This window comes from Acinonyx jubatus, chromosome D1 (genome assembly GCF_027475565.1).
Source record: "Acinonyx jubatus isolate Ajub_Pintada_27869175 chromosome D1, VMU_Ajub_asm_v1.0, whole genome shotgun sequence".
In the NCBI taxonomy this organism is placed as follows: Eukaryota; Metazoa; Chordata; class Mammalia; order Carnivora; family Felidae; genus Acinonyx; species Acinonyx jubatus.
In genome coordinates, this window is record NC_069390.1 from 49,013,805 (window position 1) to 49,037,698 (window position 23,894).

The window sequence follows — 23,894 nt, forward strand, 5'->3', positions numbered from 1 at the left end:
AGCAGTTCTTAGCTTTCGGTTCGGTGGCCGGGCTAAGAAGGCAGCACGAGTTGTAGCTCTGTGGTCTGATTGGTAAAGGCCATGGGGCCAGTGCCGGCTGCAGGGACCTGGCTGCCCCTGATTCCCATGCTCCCATGTGGGGTGGGGGTGAGGGCTGTGTAGGCCTCTCACTGCCCAGTATAGAACAGGTGGGAATTCATTTGAGAGAGATGCTGCAGATGGTAAAAAAACAAAAACAAAAAAATCTTTTATCATGGCCTGGACCAGTATTTAAGGGAACCGCTCCTCTGAAGGAATTATCCTGTTTGGTTCTCCAAGATAATCTAAAGGCAGAGGCATAGACAAAGGCCCATTGTTTTCTCCAGGGCAGCTGTTTATTACATTGGTGCTTAGGAGGGGTGTGGGAAGCCAGCAGGACTATGGTCTAGGTGCTCAGATTTGGGGGTGGTCCTGCTGCTCTGCCTGGTTTTTTTCTTCTGAGTCTCTCTTATGGGAACTTGGGGCAAACTGCATTTTCCTCCAGGCAGTAAAGTCTTAGCTTCACCTTCTACAGGGTCTCCATGCCCAGGAGTTGTGAATGCCAAGTGCCTGGAAAAAAGCCTAAAGGCAGCTTGGGAATTCCCCAACGCTCCTAGCCTGCCTCTCTTGTCCAAGGGAACACTTACCTTCTGCATTTCCACGGCCCAGCTAGGGGAAGTGTGTGTTTTGGCCTCTGGAGAAGGGCACTTTAGCTTTCCTGGCCTGTTTACATTAGTTTGGTCCTTTCTGCCTTTGATTACAAATGAGGCCTTGGATGGGGGATTTCCCTGCTTCCATGGAGGTCACTCCTTCCTTTTGTCTGCTTTCACAATTTTTCCACCTGGAGAAGAGCTGTCCTCCCCATCCTTCCCTCCCCTCCTCCACCCCTCATTATTAAAATACTGTCCTTGGCTTAACTCTTCCTGTCATAGACTTGGCCTAGTGGATCAGTTCACATTCAGGAAGCAATTAATCTGTCTCCTCAGATTCTCTTTTGCTGTGTTCTTTGACTTAATTAGATCTTTTTTTCATTTGCCTGTCACTGCCTTAGTTGTCAGTACTCTCCCTAAGAAAGTGTTTCTTCCAAGCCCAGAGGCTGGACCGCTTATTGGTTCTTGTTGTATTGATGCAGGATTTCCTGGTTCTTTGGAATGTCTTGGCTGCTCCAGTAAAATGTAAACTCTCTGAGGTTAAGAGCTTTAGATTCGTTCTTTCTCTTTTCCCCAGTCTATGGTATGGCATGTGAGAAGAAAGGTGGGCATTATGGGGAGGGTGACCACCACTGGCAGAATTTGCCAGTGAGGCTATCTCATCCTTGCTCTCCGTGTCAGCCTGTCCATGCAGAGCACAGCCACAGCCATACCCTCTCTGAGGCTGACATCACTGTGTGCTAGACTCTGGGTCACAGTAGGTAGGTACAAGAGAAAACTCTTTTGCCCTTAGGGGCAGTGGTAGAAGGCTTGCCTGAGATCTCTGTGTTCCTTTGTGCTAACTCCCCTTTTCTTCTGGTTCATTTGAACAATCCTGCTTTCAGAGTCTCTGACAGAGTTGAGGGATCCTATCTGCACTTTGAAGCCTTTTCTTTCTTAAAAGTCCTTGGAAAGCTCAAGTGAGTTTTACTTGATGATAATAACTTTTTCACTCTGCTCAAAACTTTCACACTCTTGGGAGAGCTTCTCTCTTGGGTAATTGAGGTAGAATTTTTTTTGTTTTTTTTTAAATCAGTGGACTTCGTTCTGTATAGTGACTTCTTCTATTCCCTCACGTCTTCCTTCAGATTGATCTTGGGTCTTGTTCTCCCTTTGGAAGAACTTTGTTTGGGTCCCTCAAATTTCACTAATGACACTCCTTGCTAGTGGTTCTCTGCCTGCAGCCTGTCTACTCTCTCCTTGAGTTCCTGGTGCCCCTCTCATGCCCATAGATTTCTGTCTTCACAGCTTGGTACTGTCATATATTTTCTTCTGGCCTCTGTTTGTCCAGTTCTTAGATGGCAGTCTATTTACATTCATTCACATTTAGACCTAGAATCCTATTTTTAAATCTCACCTTTTTTTTTTTTTTTTTTTTTTTAAATCTGATTCCCTTGCCCCTAGCGTGTCTTCAGTTTAAGATTGGGTCTCTTCCTCTTGTGCCACCCACATGCTGGCCTTAGCAGTGGTCTTCCCTTCAGTTTCCCCGCATGCTGCTCCTACCTCACTCCCACAGTCTTCCCCTCCGGCATAGATCACAAAGGAAATATTTAGTTAGTCTCTGCCAAACATTCTGGCCGTGTTGTTTTGCTTAAGAAGACATGCAGATAAACTGTTTTGATTCTTGGTCTTGGTGCTCTAGGGCAGATGTTCCTCCTAAAACGGAGGTATTGTGGTCAGCCAAAACAGTGCTGGACCAGAGTTTGGAGAATCAGATTCTAGTCCCTGCCGCGCTATTAATTTGTGGTGTGATATTGCGCAAAGCACATTTCTATGTCTCAATTTCCTTTTGTCAAAGGGGCCTTATGATAAAGAAGACAGGAATCTGTGGGCATGAGATGGGAACCCAGAGAGTAAGTCTGGGGGACCAAGGAGATAGTAGACAGGTTAGAGGTAGAGAACCATTACTGTGAGTATCATTAGTGGAACCAGAAGGAAATGCAAATTCAAATGCAGATAAAATTAATATATATAATCACTTTGAAAAAGTATAAGATGTGATAACAAAATGGTGGAAATTTCTTGACCAGGATGACTTCAGGGAGAACTGCCTTGTCCATCCCTAGGGTTGCTCTGGGTCTACACCTATTTGCTGTCACCCTTGGGATGTGGGAGGCTTGGCCTTCTGCGGGTTCAGTTCCAGAATTCCACCTCCCACCTTCTACCTCCTTCATAACCCCAGGAATATTTGAAACTCAGCCCAGATCCTCACCTGGCTTTGATTTCCTCATCATGTGGAGAATGGTCCTTGGAAGTTGTAGTTTCCAGAAACCTTAAATGTTTGCTAACATGTCCAACTTCTGCATTTGTTGATAACTCCTTCTGTGCATGGCTGTGTTCCAGTTCTTGTGCCCTAAAGGTGATTCCAGCAAGAAGGGGGGAATCTTTGGGGGATCCTATCACTAGAAACTAGGAAATAAAAGCAGACGAAAGAACTGAGAGATACCCTCTTGGTGTTCATGAGAGGCAGATGTTTGAAGAAGAAACAAAGTGGTTTAACATCTTCCTAGGTAAACCACAGCCCCATTACACCTACTCAGATAGGCAGAGCTACATTTTTCCATATCCCTACCTGTCCCCTTCTGAAAGGATTCTGGAATTTAATCAGATCTTGCCTAGTTTATATTTTTTTATTTATAAAGATTTACATTGGTTTCTTCCAGCACAGAATGAGTTGGACAGAGATAGTCTCCAGAGTCTTTTGCTCTTCTGTGATCCTTTGTCAGACATAATCAGCAGAAACTTTCCTAAATGAGTACAGAGGATACTTGTCTCTGCAGGGTTAGTGATATGGTTTTGTACTCACTATTGCTATGCCCAACCCTGGAGGCTCTCAGGCTGCTGAAACAGAACTGAGTGGAGTAGTTCTGGGAGTAGAGTTATGTAATTGACTCTGTGTACTTTCTTTTATATATATTATATAAATACATATAATATTTAATATGTATAATATATATAATATATAATATATATACATAATACATAATATATAATATATATATATGGAGAGAGAGAGAGAGAGAGAAAGTGGGGGAGAGGGACAGAAGGAGAAAGAGAGAGAAAATCTTAAGTAGGGTCTGTGTTCAGTTTGGAGCCTGATGTGGGGCTTGATCCCATGACCCTGGGATTATGACCTGAGCTGAAATCAAGAGATGGACGCTCAAACGACTGAGCCACCCAGGCACCCCAACTCTGTATGGACCCAACTTTCAACTGGACATTATTTACTATTCTGCCGTTCTTTATTTATCTCTAAACTCTGTGATATATAGCAGAGTTCCCACGCCGTATTTTTTTTACTCCATAAGCTCTGACTCCATCTTGGCCCTACATCACCAATGAGGGTGTCTTCTTTACTGGGACTGATGGAGCTAGGTGACCTCGAACTCTGGGATAGTTCCTGTTCTTTAGGTAGCTAGATATTCCAAATCATCCAGCTCCAAGGGAATAGGCAGTGAGTGTTTTCTGTAGGCTTTGTAAACATGTTCATTGTGAATGTCAACATCATCTGGGCAAAATAAGAGCTTGACTTGGGGCTTGATAAGGGTTATGAGCCCATATCTGCCTATTTGGTACTTTCCATCATCCCATTTGGTCTTAAGCCAAGTTGTCCAAGGCAGATGGCACACCTGGTAGTTGTCAGGTGATGCCTGATATGCTAATGTGTCCTCTCTGCCACTCTAGTTCTGGATCCTCATGAGCCCTCTGGCTTTTGTGTCTCTCACCAAACAGAGCTCATACTGTCAAAACACTGCCAGTGTTTTTTAAACCCTACTCATGTCCTCTTTAACCCTCTTCTTCCATCCTCTTTCTTTCCTACCTATTTTGCTTGGTTATCTCAGGAAGCACCCTCCTCGCCCCCTTGCCTCTTTGAGTGTAGAGTAAAATCTAGCCCTAATAGCTGAGAAGTAGGGCATCCAGAACACGTTGAAAAGTCAGACATTTGGGAATGAAATTAAATGGTGTGAAAAATTAGTGGTACACATCTTGTCCTTGTAAATACCTTTTGACATCCCTAAAAATTCCCATCTTACAATTAATCTGTCCTTCTTCCATGACCACAACTTTGGATATGTAAAAATTATCTAATTTTATCTTTCTTATGTTTTGTTTTATTCCTAGTATTTACACAGGTATTTTTGTACGTTTATTTTACACAAACAGTATTTTGACCGTGTTATTTGGTAATGAGCTTATCTGGGTATTCAATGACCATGTCTAATATTGTTTATTTGGGAAAATGTCTTCAACTTTTAGAAGTGACTGACTGATAAAGGAGGTATCAGTGAAAACATAGTCTTCTCCCTCTGGCCCCTGATGGTGCTGGTACCTTGGAAGGGGCTGACTATATATATTCCTGTCATCTGGAGAAGAAGAGAGGTGCTGCCAGGCATGCCTGGAGCTAGATGAGGAGAGTGTGGTCCTGCTCCTGCCTTTTGTCTGAGTCTCTAGGAGGGACCCAGAGGTGCTGGAGTATGCCATGCCTGCCTTTGCCTAAGCTCTCTTCCCCTGCCCTCCACACTGTGTGTCACTTCAGGACATTCAAGACACTTCAAGACTGAAGAAGTACCCCCACTTTGGAAATCATGATCTAATTATGATAGGCCCACATTCCTTTAAACATGTTATTTAATGTTTAAACATGTTGTTAATTCAGTTAATTGAATTATCCCTTCCTATTTTGAATGGGAAACAATACATTCTTGTGATGCTATATCAGGTCTTGAATGGAAATCTTCTAGTTTGAGGCTGTGTACATTTCCAGTGGGAGAAATCTGCTGCCAATTAGTGAAAACTGAAGATGTCCCTGTGCTCTGTGTGTAAACTGTAGCATCTCAATTGGAATGAGCAGTTCAGGAAAATGGAACAATTTTTTTGAATAAAATTCTAAACTTCACTAGGTTCCAAGTGACTGGGAATTTCCTGTTAGAGTGGGAAAGCTCATCCATGTGTTTTTGCCTGGGGACAGTGTGTGTCATTTAGTTCCAGAGAAGTTCGTCCATAGCTGATTTCCTCTTTCTTTGTCTGTCTTTCTCTGGTGCCCAGGAGTGGTGCAGTATGCATTTTGATCATGGTTGGGGAATAAAATCTGTAGCCTTAGGGGAGGGTGAAACTAATGGTTCTTCAAAGTAGCAAACCTTTCACCTTTGCTTCATTGGTACCAAGCTGTAAGTAACTGAACTAATCAGCTACAGACGCTTATTGTGCAATTTTGAGGTGAGCATGGGCAAAATCCCAGGGGCTAGGAGGCAGACATGTGGCTACCAGAGAGATGACATCAGCTAGTTTCCTGGTGCTGTGGAGGAAGGGGAGATTCCAGGTGCTCAGCCGCCTTCCTGCACGTGGGGGTGTCTAATGCCACCCCCAGTCCCGTTGGCAGCCAAAGCCTTTGCTTGGGAAAAGCCTTTGTCTATTTCTTGCCCCCTCCTGTCCCCACAGGGACCTGAAATTAGAAGGGGTCCTGCAGCTTTGGCTGTGGAACAGAGCTTTGAGGAAGGAATATACATGTGTGTCTCTATGTGTCTGTGTAGTTTGTGTTAATGCTAACAACTGATGAGGGTTTCTGAACTGAGGGTTGAATATGAGATGGGAAAGCATTATCTGCAGTTTTTAGAATCTGTATTAGGAATTGTCCTTTTCTTGGAAGGGAAAGCATTTTATTATTTGACTAGTTTTTTGTTAAAATTATCTGATTATTTTCTTTTGATACTCTTAATGTGATGACACAGTATACAACAGGAAGGCATTTCTAATTTCCTTTCTGTGTTCTGCTCCTTCTCCTGGCTTATCCTGGAACAGAACCTCACAAAGCCATAATTTGTGACAATTGGAGAAAGAACTTCTGCAGGGAAGAGCTTCCTCTTTGCTTAGCCTTGCCTTGTGTATGGGTGTCTAGGAACTGCGGTGAGGCTTCTTGGGAAGCCTGCACCCCACAGCAGGTATGGAAAAAGTTTTATGACCTCTGAAGCATGACAGAGAGAATAGAGAATAGAGCTGGGAGGTGTTGGAGCCTGTGAAACCCATCTGCTTACCAGCTTTACTTTTCTGTCAGATGTTGGGTATCCAGTCTGGTTCTACCCTCCTCCCCTAAGAACGTGGGAAAAAATGAAGCTGCTGCATGGCAGGCAGGTGATAAAGCCATCGGCAAAAGCTTATACTCAGAGGTTCAGACCTGAGTCTGGCCTGGCTTGGGTTTCTTTGGGGTTGTCAGTACTTAGGGTTTGTTTCTAAGACTCTTGCTCACATTCAAGTATAGCCACTGCTTACTTGAAGCCGTCTGGGGCCAGCCCAGGCGTGTTCTATCTGGGCGTGTTTCTACTGCTGTACTTTTCTCTTCTTTTGGGCTTTCAGATAGGAGGACCTTCAAGGTCTCTGAGCTGCCAGAGTCCTTCTTCTGAGAGCCTGGTTCCTCCCCTTCTGCGCCCAGGAAGCTGTGGTAAGCTCTTGGTTTCCTTCTTAGCTGGGCACTTCTGGGAAGCTGTCTGCATTCCTTTCTGCCCAACTCTGCCTCCGGGACTCTGTGGGGTGCGGTTGCTTCAGTCCTCTGTGATGCAGAATGCTAAGGCAGTTCCACAGAGGCCACTCTCTGGAGATGGCCAGGAGTGTGAAGGTAGAATTGCCCTTTCTTGCCACCCTGGAAGCAGGAGCTTGCTTTTCATGGGATGTGGTATGGCACTGATTTTTCTTAAAACTTTCTCCAACTTGTTTCCCCGTCTCCTTGCTACTCTGTAAGGGAGTGGGGGAGGAAGCCTGGTGCTCAGTTTCCTGTGATCTCGCTTTGGTACTGGAGATGGACGCAGCAGATGCCTTTTGTGAGGAAGGAGTTTAGAGGCAGGTGAGAGAATCTGTTTTCTGGTTGCTGTATAGCTGGGTGTCTTCCCAGGCTGGGTATGTTCACACTGTGAATGGTTTATGTTGGCATCTCCTCCGCCTTAAAGGCAAGTGCCACTTTCACCTGGTTTAAAATCTTAACGGAGGGCACCATCATCAGCTCCTGTAAAGTAACAAGGGCCCAAGAGAGCATTAAGAAGAATGAACATGCTGGGCAAAAGATAAGCCTGAAAGAGAGAGGCTTCTTGCCCAAATACCACCCAAGGGATTGTGTGTGTGTGTGTGTGATGGCTGGAAGTGGAGGGTGAGAGTGAACACTGCTAATGAATAGGAAAGGGTAGTAAATCTGGAGAGGGAATGGAGCAAGCTGGCTGTGGAGAACATGGAAGCTGGGAATTTTTGCAGAGCTGTGTTTTAGAGTAGCTGGAGGCCCATGGTAGTGGGGAGGTGGGCATCTCCGTTGTGCTTGCATTGCTGAATACCTTGAGTATGATGGCCTTGAATGCCTTCCTCTGTGAATAGAGCTGGTCCTGCGATAGCCCTCTCCACTCTGCATCTGTATTATACCTGTGTAATTCTTGTCTGCCAGAGGTCCTGGCCTAGAGTGTTCTGAGGCAGAGGCAGTGGGTCTGAGAGTGGGTTGGCCAGCCAGAGTCCCCACCTCCCAGTTTGCTGGCTCCCTAAGGATGAGAAGAAGCATCTTTGTAGCTGCCAGTCCTGGCTGACACAGCTTGTAGAGGTGTCTGTACCCTGGCAGGTTACAGAAACTTCTCATGGATGCCTGGCTCTTTGGGGTTTGAGAACTGATGGGGCTTCATCTGAAGCAGGCCTACCTAAGGGCCTCCTGGGTGGCTCAGTTGGTTAAGCGTCTGACTTCAGCGTGGGTCATGATCTCGCGTTCCATGAGTTTGAGCCCCACATCAGGCTCTGTGCTGACAGCTCAGAGCCTGGAGCCTGCTTCAGATTCTGTGTCTCCCTCTCTCTCCGCCCCTCCCCCACTTGCACTCTGTCTCTCTGTCTCTCAAAAATGAATAAATGTTAAAAAAATTTTTTTTTTGAAGCAGACCTACCTCAAGGGCCCAAATCTGAAATGTGTATTACAGAATTATTGCTAGTCTTGGCTCTTCATCCCTCTGTGTCTCTCTCTTCCCTTTATTTTCCCATCACTGTCAGGGATTGTGAGCAGCTGCTGCCATCACATAGACTGATCAGGACATTAAGAATGGAGCTAAATATAACTGTGCACACTGCCGTGGTGTGCTCAGGCTCATTCTTAGAGAAGAGGTTAATCTGAATCTGTGATGATCGATAGGGCCTTTCCACCCCAAACAGAGTGGGTGAAAGCAGGAAGGAAAAGGTGGGAAGGTACTTCAGGAGTTGGTAGGGTATTGATTCCACCCCTTCCCTTTCCCCCTCCTCTACCTCCAGCGTATCCTGTGAATGGTCAGGGCAGGAGAGAAAACCAAGATACTGCTTTGCAGCCATCAGGCAGTTGTCAAGTACTTGCTGAATTTTTCAGCCTAATCAGCATTTTGATGCAAATATTGTATAATGCTTGTTTGTTGCCTGAGGGAACCTATAATCTCTAGGAGAGACAAAATTTATTAAACAGAGGATATCAAAGATCTTAACTGTGTTTAGTTACTAACTGAGTATATTTATACTTCAGAAATGAGAAAGTCGTGTCTTAAAACTATAGGAAAGCTTTCTTGGAGGAGGCAGAATCTTTCCTGGTCTTTGAAAGTTAGATGGACTTTATATAAGCAAAGGAGAAGTGGGAAGTGTTGTGGATGTGGAGAAGAGCAAAAACATAGAATGTGACATGGTTAGGGTCACTGGTGATCTGCCTTGGGAGTGATGGGTCTTGTGGAGCAGAGCTGGGAATTTGAACCCTGGGACTTCTACTTTGGTGCATAGGAGATGGGAAGTGAAGCAGTGGCGATGAGAGTTTGTAGAAATCACTCTTGTAGAAAAAAGTAGAGTAATTTTGGAGAGGACAGAGATTGGCAGTAAGGAGACCTGTTAAAGAGTGTGGGACATCAGCAACAGGAAGAGAGAAGAAGGGGGTAAAACCCTAGAGAATATTTAGAAGCAGAGGAAGTTGGACCCAGACATGGGATGTTAGGGATGAAGTTGAGGGAAAGACAGAAGATGTCAAAATGCCTGCCCTATCAGAGTGGACTGTTACTGGTAACTTGTGTTTATGAAATGCTTTGCACTTTTCAGAGCATTTTTTCATTCAGTAAGTATCTCAGAGTTGTCTGGGCTCTTTACAGTTCATCTAGTCTGGCTTCATTTTCCAGGTGGGGATTAGAAAGGGGAAGTTGCTGCTCCCGTTTCACACAGCTATTTAGTGGTAAAACTGGACCTCCAGTCTCAGCCCGCCATCTCCTAAGGGAATTTTAAGAGAAGAGTACATGGAGGAAGGAGCGTGGGATCAGGAAAAGTCCTGGCTAGTTGGGTGACATTAGGTGATTACTAATTTCTGATCAAAATGAAGCTTACTCAGAGACATTCAGACCAGCTCTGAGAATTTTTTTTTTTTTTTTTGGGAGAATTACTAGACAAGAAGATGGATTCTTTGGGTCCTTCTAGTTCTGAGATTCTTAAGAGTGTACGAAAAAATGTATATGAAAGGTACTGAATTGGGTTTCCTGGGAGACTGGCTGGTTTCCAGTGTGGTCTTTTCTAAGGGAGTTTCTAGAGTTAATTTGCTCCATATGATTTTCACCTTATGTGCTGACCGCAGAACCTAACCACTGAGGAGGACACAACTCTGCTGTTAATGGACTATAGCCAGTGATAATCAGCAGCCAAGAACTCAGTATTTGCAGGATTACATTTATGGCTCTTTTTATATTATCCACTTTTCCCCACCTCCTCTTGAAACACAAGACACACACACACACACACACACACTTTCCTCCACTCCCTTCCCTCTCTCCTTCCGTTCCTCTTTTATTCTTTCTCCTTCACTGTTTTTCTTGTCTCGTCCCCCATCCTCCATCTCTGTCCTTTACACTCTTGTCCATCTTGTTCTCTCAACAACTTCCTGTGTTGGAGTGACTTCACCTCTTGGTTTGAACTCAGACATGACTACAGCAAAGCACCTTGGAATATCCTGCTTTGTCTGTATCCCCTGATGCGGTGACTGGCGCCCAGTGATCAGAGCCAGAATCCAGGAGTCATTCTGGGCACTTCCTTACCTCCATAGTCAGTCATCCTGCATCCCCCAAGTTCTTGTTTTCTGTTAAAATAGCTCCTGATCATCCCTCCTTGTCCATTCCCATTGCCCATACAGCAGGAGAGAGAGAGCAGAAAGAGAGGTCACAGTTGAAAAAAGAAAAGTAAAGATGAGGGTCACTTTTGGTGTCCTCAGAAGCATTTTGCAAACCTCCAAATCCCAAGTAGAGCCTTTTTGTTTGCCTGTCACACATTTGTAGCTCTCTTCTCTGAGATTGGCTGCTGGCTGTGCTTCTGCTAGCCGTGTTTGGACACAGTCTGAATCTGAAAAGGAACAATAATTTAATCAGCAGTCGTAACTCTCTTGGGAGGACATAGAGTCAAGCCTCATCTTCTCGGTAAACTGTTCCCAAGTAGATTTACCTCTCTTCAGCTCCGGTAGGCCTTTTCCTTGGAAGAGATGTGTCCCACGCATGACTGAGCACAGATGTTATCTGCATTGACATGAGTGGCTGCAATCTTTCATCACCTTGAGGACTCTCAAATGGTTGACTTCCTGTGCTTGCTCAGGTTTGAAGAGAGCCAGTGTCTCTGAGATACAGCCTTTGGAGGCCTACAGCTCTTGAGAAAGAAGCCTTCTGCTGGCATCTGCTGTGCCAGGGACAATGGTCCCTGACCCTTTGTTTTTTGTACTCTTCCCCCCTCCTCCCAGTCATTTAGCAGTGTTAGCCAACCAGTTACATGGACTTTGGGTGATCATGTTAACCCAGCATAAGGAATCCTGACGCTGAGGGAATAATAGACTTTCTGAATTCTTTCTTTCCTTCAAGAGGCTAAGTTGTACTCAGATATGTTCCTTGACATCCTTGGAGTAATGCTCGGGAATTCCCCCAAGTATGCTATTCTCAGACTTCCAAACAAGCTTCCTCCTGTTTCTGTCCTTCAGGATCTTCAACTACTTTCTCCTCTCCCTTTACTTTCCTCTATTTTCCCCCTCATCATCTCACCTCTCTTCCCTTCCTTACAACCTGGGGCCTAATTTTTTCCCCTATTGCATAGGTTTTTCTATGTTGCCCTCTCAGTAGAAGAACATTATTTTTTTAAGTTTATTTATTTATTTTGGGGTAGAGAGTGAGCAAGTGTGTGACCAATAGAGGGGAAGAGAGAATCCCAAGCAGGCTCCTCTCTGTCAGCTCAGATAGGGCTCGATCTCATGACCCTGAGATCATGATCTGAGCCAAAAATCGAGAGTTGGATGCTTAGCTGACTAAGCCACCCAGGCACCCCTGAGTGAAGAACATTTGGAAGCACCTCTTTGTATACAAAAGCCACCTAGCTCTATTTTACGTAAAAGTGGGATACACCTAGTACATGTATTGTTAAGGAAGGAGCTAATCATTCTAGAAACTTCTAGGTTTGTATTCTTTGGAAAAAAGAGAATGGTTTAAAAAAATGACATTTTGTACTATAGGATGTTGAAGTTTATTTAATGTGACCCTCTTCTGTAGACCAGGGCTGCCTTCCATGTTTCTAGGATAAGAACTAGGTTTTGAGGGGCCGCTGCTCTTCTCTCTCTTGCTGATTCTTCCTAAGTATTTAGAAGAAGTATCATAGTTTTCCATTTTGGGAGATAAGCTGGCATGTATATATCCCAGCAATGCCTGATGGAGCTGAAATGCTGCATTCCTACTGTCTAATGTTTCAGTTATAATAGTCAAACCCGAGTCCTTACTCTCCAATAACTATCAGATGACACCTTAGTATAGAAGGCTAAAGGTCCACGAGAATTCACTCTGCTGGTTAAAAATATCACTTTGTAATTCTGATCATGATGAACCATGGTTTGGGGAGATGATGGTTAAGAATTGTTGAGATTCTTGAGCTTCTCTGTGTCCTTACTAAAGCCTGGGTGGTCAGAGCCCCAAATGGGAGGTTCCAGGGTGAGTAGCAGGAATGACAAAGGGCAGATCAGGCAGGGCTCAGCTGGCCCTTCTTTATGTGAGCTTTCTTTATCTCATCTAGCCACCAGTCCCCCGGAGATGACTCCATAGGGATAAAAGTGGTATCTTCCTGTTATGCAGGAGGACTTAAGAGCCTCACGATCCAGACGCGTTATCTTATTTCTCAGCTTAAGGGGCTCCATAGACTTGATTTTTTTCCCTTCAGTATACTTGCCTGAGATGTTATTAAGACTCCATTTACCCCTGAGTCTGCACATAGAGTGTGTGTCCCCTGGATGCACAATTGTTCTAATGCAAATGGAGCAGAGGAAGACGTGGACCTCATTTGATCTGGGCTCTGTATTTCAGTCAGTGAATCTAAAAATCACATGGACTCATCAGTTGACTCCTATTGAATCATTTCTCAAATCTTCACTTATACCATCTTCATCCTGTGTTGTTATGCAGTTTTTCCCCCTAAACTTAAGTATAAAATAATGTCTTTTGTCCTTTTAAAATTTCATCTTGTTATATTTAACCTGTGGTTCCAGTTTGTTGAGGCCTTTATTCTGATTCTCTCTAGTATATAAATTATCCCTCCCATTTAGGTTGTCAGAGGCATTTCAGATAAGCATGTCTTCCCCAAGTCATTGATAAAAAGGGTGACAATGGTAGGATCTAGAACAGATGGGAAGTGGCCAAACTTCTAGGAGTTCCAGAGAGCTTCTTCTTAGTTGATCCATATTGCAGCACCGTTTGGCCCCAGCTGTCCTGACTTCCCAGACCATCCAGCTGCCAGTATATTTCTGTTTTATCCTTAAGATCAAGGGAAGTTTTTCTGAAGTCCAGATAAATTGTGCTCCCGGCATTTTTTGATATATGTGTGTGCAAATGTATGTGTTTATTTTTGTGATATATCATATATATCATATACAAATATGTATCATGGAAATATGTGTGCATATTACTTTTTAAACCCCAAGTTGTTATTTATAGACTGCTTGATTTCTATCACTGTGTGTTTTACATGTAATGTCTCCTTTATTCTCTACAATAATTTTATATTAACTTTATTCATTGAAAGTAATAATGTGTTTTAGTATGATTTGTGTGTAATCTCTAGTGGCTGGTACTTCCTTCTCTATGTCCTTTCCACTTTTCACTTTTCTTTGTTCTGGAGTTTTGCCTGTGATATTGCTTATTTAATAAATACTTATTGAGTACTTCCTATATGTAAAAAAAACACCGCATTATAGTCTGTTGAAAATTCAAAGACTAATAAGAAATGATCTCTTTGCTCAGAAAAGCTTTTATGTTATTACAGATATGAAGGGATGAACAATAGCTTGGTGGGGGAAGGAGTGAAAGCAGAATAACTCAGAAAAGAGAATCCTGAGTGTGAATGGGATGGTGAAGTTAGTCCATTACCAGGTTCTGAATGGAAAGCTCCAGAAGCCATAGTGGTGGTATGTTCCATGTCAGAACCTTTGTACAAAGATAGAAAGTATCCAATTGACTGACTGTTTTAAAATCCTATCCCAGTACTTTGTTGGAGTGTCTTACTGAGTTTGAAAGTAAGGAGAGGCTGGCCTGGCAAGGGGGGCCACTTCTGAAATCTTTCACTTAAAAATATTATTAAAAATATAGACAGTACTTTTTTTTATATGTCCAGTTTAAATGTGAATATTCTTGGGGCACCTGGGTGGCTCAGTCTGTTGAGTCTGACTCTTGGTTTCAGCTCAGAACATGATTTCATGTTTCGTGGGTTTGAGTCCCATGTTGGACTCTACGCTGCTTGGTATTCTCTAGCTCTCCTTCTCTCTCTGCCCCTCCCCCACTTGCATTGCCTCTGTCTCTCTCAAAATAAATAAATAAACTTAAAAAAATTAAAAAAATAAATGTGAATATTAATGTACCCACAACGCAGCTTAATAAAGAAAACATTACCATTAGTTTTAAAATCTCCTATGTGCCTTTAATAATAATTGTCTTAATGAAAAAAAAGTGTTTTTTTAATATTTATTTATTTTTTTGAGAGGGGGGGGAATGGGGGAGGGGCAAGAGAGAGGGAGACAGAATCCCAAGCAGGCTCCAGGCTCTGAGGTGTCAGCACAGAGCCCAATGTGGGGCTCAAACCCATGAACTGTGAGATCATGACCTGAGCCGAAGTCAGATGCTTATGGACTGAGCCACCCAGGCGCCCCAATAATTGTTTTAATTTAAGAAAATCAATATGTATGTTAAATTGTAGAAGTAAAATAGTGTAAAGTATTTCAAACTTAGTAAAAAGGAAAAAAAATGTGTTTATTGTTTTGGCATTATTTCCTTTTTCACATGCATGTGTTTTTATTCATGTAGTTACAGCTCTGTTTTGCATAGTTATCATTGTCTGATGCTGTTAAAGTCCTCACAGTCATCACTTAAAGTTAATTCCCAACTAAGTGATACATGTAACACGTGTAAAAGTAATACATATAGGTTCAAAAGGTACAAAAAGATGTACAGAGAAAAGTGAGTCTTGCCCTGGCTTTCTCTTCTCTTTCCCTAGAGCCAGTTGCTGCTAGCAGCTTGTGGATTGTGGTCGTCTCTTTTAATGCTGCACAATAGTCCAGTGTAGTGTTTCACAGACTGCAGGTCATCACTAGTGGGTTGGAAAATCATTTAGCGGGGGCTGTACAAGCTCTGTTTGTTTTCTTAATGAAATAGATTACGATAGAAAATAGCAGGGAGCATCTCCCATGGTAAAGATAAGTACTGTTCTGAGAAAACTTTTTGGTTCAGTTTTATACACACACACATGCCCTCTCACATATGCACATACTATGTTATATTTGTAGTTTTTACTCTGGATCCTGGTCAAAGCATACTTGAAATTTACCAATCTAGTAATGATTGACATTGAGGTTGTTCCTAGTTTTTCATTATTATAAATAATACTGGGAATAGGCATTTTTCCCCCTCATACTACAGAATTTTTTTTTTTAATGTTTATTTATTTTTGAGAGAGAGAGAGACAGAGACAGAGACAGAGCATGAGCTGGGGAAGGGGCAGGGACAGAGAGGAAGACACAGAATCTGAAACAGGCTCCAGGCTCTGAGCTGTCAGCACAGAGCCCAGTGCAGGGCTCAAACTTGGGAACAGTGAGATCATGACCTGAGCCGAAGTTGTATGCCCAACCTACTGAGCCACCCAGGTGCCCCTACAGAATGTTTTTTTTTTTTTTTTTTTAGGGTAACTTCCTAGAAGTGAGAATACTGAGCCAAAGGATATGAACATTTTAATTAATGTAGCCAAGTTACTTTCTAAAATCTTTGTCCCATTTACTCTTTAATAAATGCTGTCTGTATTTTATTTAGTATAGGTTATTTTTATTTTAACACATTTTCTATGCATTATAAATGTTTTATATATATATTTATATATATTCATATATATATATATATATACACATTTAAATATTGATTTTGAGAGAGAGAGAGCACAAGTAGGGAAGGGGAGAGGGAGAGAGAGAGAGAGCTGTCATCACAGAGCTGGATGCTGGGCTCGATCTCATGACTGAGATTGTGACCTAAGCCAAAATCAAGAGTCAGGTGCCTAACCAACTGAGCCACCCAGGTGCCCCAATGTGTTATATACTTTTTAATTAAATGGGATAATTTGTTACTTTTCTCAAAGTAATATAAAGTGAACACTTCTCTATTATACTAAAATATTCTTTTTTTTTATGCTTATTTATTTTTGAGAGAGAGCACATGAGTTGGGGAAGGGCAGAGAGAGGGAGACAGAGAATCCAAAGCAGGTGCCACGCTGTCAGCATAAAGCCTGATGTGGGGCTCAAACCCACAAATCATGAGGTCATGACCTGACCCAAAGTTGGATGCTCAACTGACTGAGCCACCGAGGTGCCCCTATACTAAATATTCCTCTAGAGCCACTACTCTCATTCTGGGGGGAGCTTTTCTTGGATGTGGGATGCAAGGGGTGACTGCTCTTAGTGTTTCTCAAACTGGAGCCATTCTTACCCATTCTTATGATTTGTACCATATATACTTTTATTTACTGATCTTTAAGTTGGCTTTTTTAGAGCTTTTTATTTTTAAATAATTGTAAACTTACAGAAAAGTTGTAGAGACAATACAAGTTCCCTTACCCTTTTATAACTATGGTACAATTATCAACTAAGAAGTTAATAGTAGTGTAGTGTAAACTGTAGACTTAATTTGGATTTCATTAGTTTTTCTATTCCAGGATCTAATCCAGGTTCCCACATTACATTTATGTATTGTGTCTTTTTAGTCTCTTCCAGTCTCTGACAGTTCTGCACTCTGTCCTTGTCTTTTATGACCTTGAGACTTTTAAGGAGTGGTAGCCAGGTATTTTATAGGATGTCCCTCAAGTCAGGTTTGTTTGATGTTTTCTCATTATTAGACTGAGGTTAGAGGAATGCCACAGAAATGAAATGCCCTTCTTACTGCATCATGTCAGGGCTACATGATGTCAGTATGACTTATTAATAGTAATGTTAACTTCGATCACTTGGTAAAGATAATGTCTGCTGGGTTTCTTCATTGTCAAGTTTTTGTATTTCTGCCTTTGTAATTATAAAGATACTGTGAAGCTGTGCAAGTCTGCTATTTCTCTTTAAACTTCTATCCACTAACTTTAGCAAACAAAATTAAAAGCAAACACAAAATATATACAATTGACCTTTAAACAACATGGGTTTGAACAGTGAAGGTGCAGATGGTGCACTTATGCTTGGATTTTGTTTTATAAATACAGTGTAGTACTGTAGATGTATTCTCTCTCCCTTATGGTTTTCTTAATAGCATTTTCTTTTCTCTAGCTTGCTTTATTGTAAGAACATAGTATATAATACATATAACATACAAAATAGGTATTAATGATGGTTTATGTTATCAGTAAGGCTTCCAGTGTGCAGTAGGCTATTAGTAGTTAAGTAGTGGGGAAGTCAAAAGTTATATGCAGATTTTTAAGTGCACAGGGGGCCAGCACCCCAACCCCCATGTTGTTCATGGGTTAACTGTACCTTTTTTTTTTTTTTTTTTTTTTTTTAGCATTGGTCTAATCAATGAGATCAGTGAAAATGATAGCTGGTTGTGTTTTTTCTTATGCACATTAAGACAAATACAAAAGTATTAAACATTTTTAAAATGTTTGTCCATATACCACTTATAATCATCTGTATACACACCATACCTTGGAAACTCTGGACCACTCTGAGGTGCTAAGCACCAAATGGTTTAGGTTTTGTGCTGATATTGTTGATCCCTTATTAAGGTTGATTAGTTGGTTGGTTTCATTAGTTCATATATTAAAAATGTAATAATTGTGCTTGGGACAGAGTCCTAAACTAGAATTCAGAGTTAAGAATTCAAGTAGTTCTTGCCCTGAAGAATATTATAGGCTAGTAGGAGAATTAAGTTGAATAGCCTTGGTACACTAAAATACAAGGCAGTGAGCGCAGCTAACAACTGTTAGTACTTAGGAGTATAGGCGCTGTGGGTAGAGAATCCAGTCCAGGCGGGGAAAATCAGGGGAGACAGCATGGAGGAGATGACACAGTCTGGGCCCACATTTCCTACAGCTTTACCCAGATCTTATTCTGAGGGGCACTTTTTTTTTCAGGCTCCAGGTATTTTCTTGGTTATATCATGGAGAAGCCATTTGAGTCCACAGTCTTCTTATTCCACCATCTCCCTTCCCCCCACTTTGTGCTCTATCTCCCCCATCTTGAAGCTTCAGTCATGACAGGTTAAGATCTTGGTTGAGCTCAGAGTTCTAAGTAAGCATGAGAAGCACATTCTGGAAAGGTAAAATGGTGCTTTTAGAGGGGGGTCTGGTATATTGCCTGTCCAGTCTTTCCTGGCCCCAGACTGTGTTTATGTGGCCCAGTGTTAAAATGCTCAGACTTGGCAAGGGACAGTAGTCAGAGGTCTGTGGATTTGAGAGATTCTAGGAAATTAGCCCGTATATCAGCATTGTGACAGATACTCCAAGAGACTGGATGAAGCCACTGTGTATCTTGTGATCTGGGGATCTGAATTGTGAGTTTCATACTGAGGGTTGGAAGCTGAATAGAGGTAAACTAAGGCTAGAAGGCTGACAGACCAAAGGAAAGTGTGCTCAACCCAGCATGATGTCTAGTAGCCACTTCACCACAGGGCGGTAGGATCCAGGATAATTACAGGCTGAATCCCATACTCTTTTACTTCAGAGTCTTAGTGTTGGGTGGGAGGGTAGGAGATGGGTGGGAGGCAGGTGGGATTAAGGCAGGAGTAAGGACCCCAGAGAATATCCTGCCATAAAACGGCAGGATTTGAACACAGAATGGCTCTTTCTCTGTTTTCCCGGGAAGGCTGTGCAAGCAGAGTATGTGTAGTAGTGGCCAGCACACTGGAGGTCCTGCTGGATGTGCCTCCTGACAGAGGCAGAGGAGGCTGGGGTTGCCATATGGAGGGAGACATTTATTTTGTTGCTTCAAAGGTGCTGGTAGAAGAGACTGCTTGATTTGTAGTAGGCAGATTATCTTTCAAGAGAACTAAGATATTGCCAATTCTTCTGCTTTGTAAAAGCGGCTTTGTCTCAGACTGATGGCCAGGAGTAAGTCCCTGGGAGCCTCAGTCTCCTTCCAGGCACTTCCCAGGCCATTTCCAAATTTCCGCATCTGGTGTTTAGTATCTTTATTCTCTCTCTAGCTTTCCTTAGTCAAGAAGCCTGAATCTTCCATCTTCTCCAGGAAAGCCTGCCCTATTTGGGGGGACAGTCTTCTGTCTGATACCAGGCAGATGACTCCAGAGCCCCAGATCAGGGGCTCTGCTGAAAGAGTTAGATGGAGACTCTGTAGCCCCTGAAACAAGAAGTCTTCTTGCTGCTCTGGACTCTTCAGAAAGCACTGGGACTAGGTGACTAGGACAGGACATTTGGACTGGGTGACTGCAAGAGAAAATTCAAGCTGGAAGGACCCTTAGAGAACAGCTAGTTCAAACAGCCCAATTGCCCTCTTGTTATACGCAGGGAAAAGCAGAGGCTTTTCAGTGGGGGCAGGGTTTTGCTCAAGATCTTACCACCCTGGAAACCAGGACCTGGGCTCCAGCCTGCTGACTCCTTCTTTCCCTCTCTGAATTTTTAATTTTTCCCTTCTTAGCCACATTGCCACTCAGAAGTAGAAAAAGAAAACTGGAAAGCCCTAAAGGGCTCTTGTGTAAGTCTGCCTGCTCACATGGCGGCCAGAGCCCAGTATAGAAATGGGCAGGATACGTGCCTGATTTCCCTGTTACTTGGGTAGAAATAGCTGTCTTTGGTGGAGATGCTGCTAGACTCCAGTCTGGTGGGCACTGGGAGGCTTCTGAAGTACACAGCATCTTTTAGGCATTCTGGTATCCAACAACAGCTTGCTTTTCTTGAATTCCTTTGATCCCAAAGTAAGGAGTGACTTTAAAAGATTTACTTTGCTCCTGTGTTTTCAGGTTTGGAATTTCAGTTGTTTTTAAAGAGCTAAGAAAATACTATAAACTCTTCTAGGAACTAAATCTAGAATCTAATCATAGATATATACATATATATATGTATATGTATATATATATACACACATATATATACACATATATACACACACATACATATATATACACATATATATATACACACATACACACACACACACACACATATATATTCTCTTGGTACAGTGTAAGTCTATATACTCAAATTCCCTCATCTTATGGAGGAGACAGCTTCTGTATTTATTTTTTAAAAAGTCTTTTTCAAGGATCAATCTATTACATGAATAGATTGCCCACTGTGAATGAGATAATAAAATTGGTAGACCTCATGGGGCTCACAACTGTGGGGGATACAGGGGTATAAGTGACAGTGATAAAGTGATATAAATATCATGATGAAGGCATCTTCAAACTGTTGTGGGATTGCAGACTAAGCAAACAGATTATGCCAAGAGATCAGGAAATATTTCTCAGGGGAGGTGATAACGGAGTTGGGCCTTGAAAGCAGTAAGCTTTTGCCTGTCGTAGAGGCGGAGGTAGGGAGGCGGATAAAGGTAACAGCATGAGCACTGGGGAGGGGCTGTAGGAGAGGAAAAACGCAGTGTTCAGGGCATAGGTGGTGTGTGGTTGTTGTGCCAGTAGATGGGTGTGGGCAGCAGGGGAAGCATGGGCAGCAGATGAAGCCAGAAAGGATTTCAGATTTTGGTGCTAATGTATCTCATGAGGGGGTTTAGTCACACAGCTGTTACTGTTATTTAGGCTTTCCTTATTTTCCCCTCAAATAGTAGTTATATATATATATATATATATATATATATGTATGTATAAATGTGTGTATATATATGTACGTATAAATGTGTGTATATATATGTATGAATGTGTATGTATACATATACAAATATTTAGTAATGAAAAAATTTTTTTCAAACCTTTTATACTCCAAATTATAAAACATAAGATGATTTTTTTTTTTTTTTTAGGGAAAATGTATTTCTTGCAAGTACAGTGACCTGCACAGTAGACATAAGAGAAAGCGTTTTTGTCCCTGAATGCTGCTGACCTGAGAGAACCTTCTTATGTATGGGAGTTGGGCCATTCCTGCATCCCGCTTGGTTTGGCAATGATACTGGTGGAGGAGTGCCTGTAATGGGTAATGGGAGAGGCTATAAAACCCTGGAGCGCGTCCCTAGAAGAGTGACCTTACGAGGAAATTTCTGGGAAACAAACCACAGGGAGACTTTACAGGAATTTTTGGTTGAGCCCACAGGCAAGGCACATAAGAAAAGGGGATGTAATTATAGTTTGTAAGCCTATGAAAAGAAACAATGAGTGACATGAAATAGCTGTTCTAAGTTTCTTCTTCCTGTAGGACAGGATGAAATGTGTTGGTTTTTTTTTTTTTTTTGCATTCATTCAGCAGACATTAATTGAGTGCCAGCTGGGATCTGGGCCCCATACTAAATGCAGAGAATATGGCGGCAAAAACAGTCAAGGTTCCTGCTCCTAAAGGAACTCATTGGGGAAAACTGACATTATGAAAAGGATGGATATATTTTGGTTAGAGATGATGGTGAGTGCTATGAAGGATAAATCCTCATTTAGATTGGAGGATTGTGGAAGACTTCTCTGAGGAGGTGAGAGTCCCGGTTGAGGCAAGGTAAGAGCCAGTTTGGCACATGGGGAGTGACACAGGCAAAGGGGAACAGCTTGGGGAAAATCTGGCCCTTGTAGCTGGCACACTCAGGTGGAGGGCAGGAAATGTGCTGAGAGGAGGCTGGAGAAGGATCACAGGGCCTTCTAGGTCCTGGTAAGAATCAAGCTTTCATCTAAAGTGCAGTGGGAAGACACTGAAGTGTGTTAAGGAGGAAATGACATGATCTGATGTAAAAGGGTGATTCAGACAGCTGCATGGAGAATGGAGCTGTGAGGGCAAGAGTGAAAGCTGGGGCAATCGGACATTTTTCAGTCATTAAGGAAGGGGACTAGGGTGGAGGTGGAGGTGCAGAAAAATGGACGGATACATTTTGGAAAAAGAAATGTTTGGAATTGGTAAATGGATTGGATATGGAGAGGGGGAGGTGGGAATATGCAAGGGTATCTCCCAGATTTCTGGCATAGGTATGCATGCATGCCACTCAACAGATCCTAGACCACATGAGGCTGTAAGAGCCGTATCATTTGGGAAAGGTCAAACAGGATTGGTCTGAATCCAGCTGTGCAGGGGCAGCAGGGGGATTCAGCTGTCCTCTTGCTCTGACTAGTGCAGAGAGCTTATACCTGTCACAGCACCCAAGCAGGGATTCTGATTCTCCCATAATGGGGCCCTTACTGTGTCCCTTCCCCTAGAGGACAAGGCTCTAAAGAACCTCTGTGAACTCCAGCATGCCACTAGGGGGAGCATGGCCTGCATTCTGTTCCTGGTCTGTGGGGCTTTTTGAAGTTTGCATTACTTTAGAGTCTGACTTGTGTCTTCAGCCCTGGTCCTGGCCCCTGGCCCCTCACAGTGCTTAGAAGAATGCCTGACATATGGTAGGTGCTGGATCAATATTTGTTGGTGCTAATACTGTAACTGAGTATTAGCTTGTTGTAGAAGTGGATGGGCATCACCTCTTCTTAGTGTGGGTACTTGGAAGTGGAGGGTCAGGAGGAGAGCAAAGGGATGCCTGTTGGGAATGGGAAGGGGAGAGGTTCAGTGACTTGATGGTGTTCCACTTGTCATTTCATTCAGTCTTTCTTTGCAGACGTGGGGAACTAGGGCCTTTGAGGGATTCCCGAGCTGGTGTTTGGGTCAGGTCAGGCTTCTGTAGTGGGAAGTTGGACCTGACCGTTTTGAAGCTCTGATTGTTTCACTAAAGCAATAGTGCCCACCACTTAGGATTTATTTCCTGTTGGATTTTCTAACACTTTCCCTACCTTAGCTTCTGACATATATTTACTTTTTAAACTCAAGTCAATTAAAATTTTATTTTGATAATTTTGTGATATATCAGAGGTCAATAAAAGTCAAAAGGATTCTATAAAGGATCGCTGCATTAAAGATTCCATCAGGACCTCACTGGCAGTGTTTTAGGAAAGCAGCATTGAAAAATCTCTTACTTGGGGCACCTGGGTGGCTCAGTTGGTTGAGCATCTGACTTTGGCTCAGGTCATGATCTTGTTCATGAGTTTGAGCCCCACATCAGGCTCTGTGCTGACAGCTCAGAGCCTGGAGCCTACTTCAGATTCTGTGTCTTCCTCTCTCTCTGCCCCTCCCCCGCTTGTGCTCTGTCTGTCTGTCTCTCTCTCTCTTTCAAAAAAATAAACCAACATTAAATATAAAAAAAAGAAAGAAAAAGAAAAATCTCTTCTTTGAGCCTTGGTGTTCTCCTCTTGGAGAGATAACAGAGGCCCTGGGTTTTGTTTGTATGTGGTGAAAACAGTAGAGATGAATGAAGTTCTTAGCTCAGTGCCCGACTTAAGGAGAATGCTTTTACATAGTCATCTCTTTTATGCCCGTCCCAGCCCTATCAGTTGCCCATGGGACAGGTTTCATAGGTAGAAACTGGGAGGGTAGGTGACTTGCCCAAGGTCACATGGCTAGTTAATGGTGGAACCAGATACTGCCAAGGTCTTCTGACCCCCTGCTCCACCTGGTTTCCCTGCAGCCTCTCTGCTTACTACACAAAAGAGAGTTGAAAAGCTTCTGTACTCTTTCTAGATCTGTTAT

The 23,894-nt window shown here is 42.8% G+C and overlaps 1 protein-coding gene across 7 annotated transcripts in view; it reads left to right on the plus strand.

Moving 5' to 3' along the window:
• DENND2B (DENN domain containing 2B) overlaps nucleotides 1-23,894 on the plus strand; it is a 177,425-nt gene that overhangs the window by 44,945 nt on the left and 108,586 nt on the right. The window lies entirely within an intron of this gene.